The sequence below is a fragment of the Otolemur garnettii genome, unplaced genomic scaffold (assembly GCF_000181295.1).
Source record: "Otolemur garnettii isolate 467f Iridium unplaced genomic scaffold, OtoGar3 scaffold00412, whole genome shotgun sequence".
In the NCBI taxonomy this organism is placed as follows: Eukaryota; Metazoa; Chordata; class Mammalia; order Primates; family Galagidae; genus Otolemur; species Otolemur garnettii.
In genome coordinates, this window is record NW_003852807.1 from 13,751 (window position 1) to 18,427 (window position 4,677).

The 4,677-nt window shown below is 41.5% G+C and overlaps 1 non-coding gene across 1 annotated transcript; it reads left to right on the forward strand.

Moving 5' to 3' along the window:
* Positions 1–494: 494 nt before the first annotated feature.
* On the forward strand, positions 495–619 carry LOC111722808. The gene has a single exon (XR_002771472.1). It is a non-coding gene; the product is annotated as a small nucleolar RNA SNORA19 (small nucleolar RNA).
* The last annotated feature ends 4,058 nt before the right edge of the window (positions 620–4,677 follow it).

Consider the following 4,677-nt stretch of genomic DNA (forward strand, 5'->3'; position numbering starts at 1 on the left):
GACACATGACAACCAGATGTGTGAAAGTGCCAGTGAAGAGGAGAAGACACAGCAAACTCCAGGCTGGAAGGTCCCAAGTTCTACCCTGACTCTGTCTATAACTCTGCTCTTATTAAAATATCTTGTGAGGTAATAAAGTATACAGATGGTTCCCACCCCAATGCTCAAGATGCTATGGACTTGGTTATCTGACACCCTCTGTTACCAAGTACTCTGCTTAAATGCCAGTCAAATTACAAACTTGGGCTATTTTTGTTCATAAGGTAGTACCTTATAAACATACAAAATGCACCATTATAAGAAATCCCCTTCTAGATAATAATTGAAAGTTCTTTTGAATGATCAAAATCCTTTTCCCAACATTTGGAACTTAAAAAATTGAAAGAGCAGCAGTACCTATAGCTCAAAGGAGTAGGGTGCTGGCCCCATATACCAGGGTTGGCGGGTTCAAACCTGGCCCTGACCAAAAAAAAATGCAAAAAATTGAAAAAGCAGTACACATTTCATTGACCTGCTTTCTCTGTATGTGAGCAGTGTTCTTCTGTGCTATACAAATAGTTGAAGGTTAATTAGCAGTATCACTATAAATAGTAATGCTGCCAGTCTCCTTCAGATAAGAAACTTTATAGAAAGTGGTTAAATGTATTAGGTAACTAACAGGTCTTTATCTACAAAAGATGTGACCATTTAGGTTTTTTGTTTTGGGAAACTAGGATTTTAAAAGATATGTTTGAGGAATAGTATAATCCATGTATGATGGTTCAGAGCAGACTTTGGAGTTGATAGCCTGGAATTCTAATTCCAGCTTCAGCAATGCTCTGATTCTCTGAGCTTTAGTTTTTCTTTTGGAATAAATTGGGCATGAATTCTGCCTGCCATGACTGTCATGACATTGCATATAAAAAGTGCTAAGTAAATAGCGGCTGTTATTAACCCTGTGTTTTCTATTTAAAAAAAAATTAAAAGAGCAGTCATGAATCTGTCCATAATAATAGAACAAGAGCTTGCATCACTATGTAAGTATTGGGAACACTTCAACCAGACCTTAAAAGCCTGGCACCTATTGTAATTCAAAACCAACGCATCTTAGATGCTTTGACAACTCAACTTGGAAGAGCTTTTACTGTTATTGGAGAAAAATGTGTTTACGTAAATCAGTCAGGGCAAATAAAGACTCATCTACATCTCTTAAAGGACAAAATAAATATTCCTTACCAAATTAATGAAACCATTCCATTGGACTGACCTAGTCCCGGGAATGAGAGACTAGCTTAATGGGCTGTGGGGCAATGTGCTCAGATCTGTTCTTTTCTGCTTATTTGTTCTCATCCTAATTTATGTTCTTGTATCTCTTTTCAAATATCTTATTACTACATTACTAACCCACCCTCTCTCTCTCCCTAGGTGCCAACTCAGCTCTTAATGTGTGAAACTTCTAGGGAAATTCCAGTTGAGGGAAATGAAGGAGCTAAGGAAATTTTACCCCAAAATGTGACTCCTTGTGTTGTGCCCAGGAGTTCCACAAAGACCACACTGCCAAACAAGTTGAATTGATACCAGAGTCCCTTTATTGAAGAGCCGCTTGGCAACTGCCTCAGTGTCCCAACATGGTGTTTCTGAGAGCAGCCCTGAGTGTTTAAGGGGTTGGGTTTTTAAAGCTTGGTCTACATCCTGGTTGGCATGCAGGCTGTCCAGGTGCATCTGAGTAGGAGAGCAAGCAAGCACTGTACAGAAGCAGAATTTGGGGGATAGTTAGTTATATGTCATACGCCCTGTACACATATTAGTTTCATACATCTTTGTCTGAGTATTTTCTCCACCTGGTATTGTTTAAAGGTCAGTCCAAGGACAATTGGTTGTTTCACAGGGAGTTAGCCAAGAAAAGATCTGGGAGTGAACTAGATGAAAACAATTAGTACTTTCTCATTTATCTTGAGGGTGAATTTACTTATTTCATTTCTTCTCTGAACACTTTCAGTATGGAAATTTGCCAGGAGTTAACTGGTATTTTTCCATTATAGCCTAGGCCTGACACCTATCTGCATTAGCCTAGGCCCATGTAGACCTAACACTTAGTATAAAGAATATTTTCAATTAAAGGTCAGTTAAGGGGCGGTGCCTGTGGCTCAGTGGGTTACGGTGCTGGCCCCATATACCAAAGGTGGCAGGTTCAAACCCAGTCCTAGCCAAACAGCAACAAAAAATAGCCAGGCGCTATGGCTGGTGCCTCTAGTCCAAGCTCCTCTGGAGGCTGAGGCAAAAGGATTGCTTAAGCCCAGGAGTTTGAGGTTACTGCAAGCTGTGATGGCATAGCACTCTACCAAGGGCAATAAAGTGAGACTGTCTCTAAAACAAACAAACAAACAAACACAATAAAGGCCAGTCATGATCAGGAAGCATTGGAAGAGGCCTTTTTAATATCTACATATAACCTGAGTAACCTCATTGGGAATCAAAAGGGGCTGCTGACTTTCTTATTACATGCTAATAGCTCTGGCCCCAAGGTCATTTGAAGCAGGATACCTGTCTCTGAGGTTAATCTACAGATAAACCTGTTTCCACCCATCTACCCACACTCTCCCCAGCAACTACTTGTTGCACCTACACTTTCCACATTCTCCCCCCCTTACAAAAGGCATCTATAAAAGTCTCTGATCATCACCAAATCTATGAGTAATCATTCATGTGCTTCCACCCATACACATGGTATTTAGAATTAACCCTTTTTCTTATTTACTTATTTATTTATTTAGAGAGTCTCAAGCTGTCTTCCTGGGTAGAGTGCCATTGCGTCACAGCTCACAGTCACCTCCAACACTTGGGCTCAAGCGATTCTCTTCTCTCAGCCACCCAAGTAACGGGAATACAGGAACCTCCCATAATGCCAGCCATTTTTTTCTTTTCTTTTCTTTTCTTTTTTTTTTTTGCCATGATTGTTTTAGCTAGCCTGGGCTGGGTTTGAACCCGCCAACCTCACTGTATGTGACTGATGCCCCAATGAGCTACAGGCACCACTCAACCTTTCTTTTATGAATCTACTACAATTACATAAACACACACAAAAATTTAAAAAAAACTACCGTAATTGTGAGTTAATCTTTGAATGAAGCAACCAAGGGAAAAAGGCAGGTTTTGCCACGATCCCTACATATACAAGGGGATTTCTTATAATGTCATGTTTTGCATGTCTGTGAAGTACAACCTTATGAATAAAACAGGCCAAATTTGTAATTCCACTGGCATTTACAGTGGAGTACTTGGTAACAGAGGGTGTCAGATAACTAAGTCTACAGCGTCCTGACCATTCAGGTGGAAGCCATTTGTATAATTACTACTACAGAAGATGAAAAACACCAGTGGGATGTATAGACAGAGTGAAGTTAGAACCTGACGTTCCATTGTGCAGTTTGCTTGCTGTATCTTCTCCTTCTCACTGGCACTTTCACATACCTTGTTGTCATGTGCCCCTGAGAAATTTTTTTGAGACAGTCTCACTTTGTCACCCTCAGTAGAGTGCCGTATCATCATAGCTCACAGCAACCTTAAACTTCTGGGCTTAACCTATGCTCTTGCCTGAGCCTCCTGAGTAGCTGGGACTATAGTCACCCATCACAATGCCCAACTATTTTTTGTTATAGTTTGTCACTGCTGTTTTACCTGGCTAGGGCCAGGTTTGAACCTACTGCCCTCGGAATTTGGGGTTGGCGCTTTACCCACTGAGACACAGGCACCGCCCTCCATGTTTTTCAATAAAAAGAATAGGGGTGTTAATCTGGTGTGGTGGCTCACACCTGTCATCCCAGCACTTGGGAGGCCCAGATGGATAGACTGTCTGAGCTCACAGGTTCAAGATCACCCTAAGACAGAGCTAGACCTCAATTATCTCTAAAAAATAGCTGGGCATGTGGCTGTCACCAGTAGTCCCAGCTATGTGGGAGGCTGAGCTAAGAAAATTGATTGAGTCCAATAGTTTGATGTTGATGTGAGCTGTGATGCTACGGCACTCTACTGAGGGTTATCAAGTGAGACTCTGTCTCCCACCAGAAATAAATAGGGGCTTTATATAAGGATTCACAGAGCCTTATAGCTCCACATCTCATGAAGTTGTCAAGCAAAGGGGCCAGGTCTATCATTGCTTCATGCTTCAAAAAGTATGGACTTTTTTATGGTGGTTGAGCTTCTGATTTTAATAGAGCCTCAACTGAGGTGATCCTGAGGGCTTTCCTAGGGGTATCCTCTTCCCATTCAAAGAAGTTTACCTGGATGTTGATTTCTTCTGACCATTTGTCCTCAGCTTCCAGATACTGGAGTAGCACTTACCAGACATGTTCATGCTGCACCTTCATCTGGAATGAAGGTAATCTGAGTACATAATTTAGACAAGACTCTTCCCAGCAAGATAACAAGGAAATCAAGCATCTGAAGTAACCAGTGAGGCATCTCTTTTCCTCCAATCCAGCAAGTAAGAGCTTAAGAAAGAATTTGTGTTCCGGCTGTCCTGTCACTCCTGCTACAGAGCCAGGTTGTTTAGTCATAGGAGAGAGTGCAGTATAAAGCACTAAATATGCAACCCTGGCATTTGTTAGAAAGTCTTGACCCACAGCTTTCCACAGGTAGAAAAGAGAGGGTAGACTACCCATTTAGACAAGGCCTCCCTAAAGACACTGAGGCAAATTG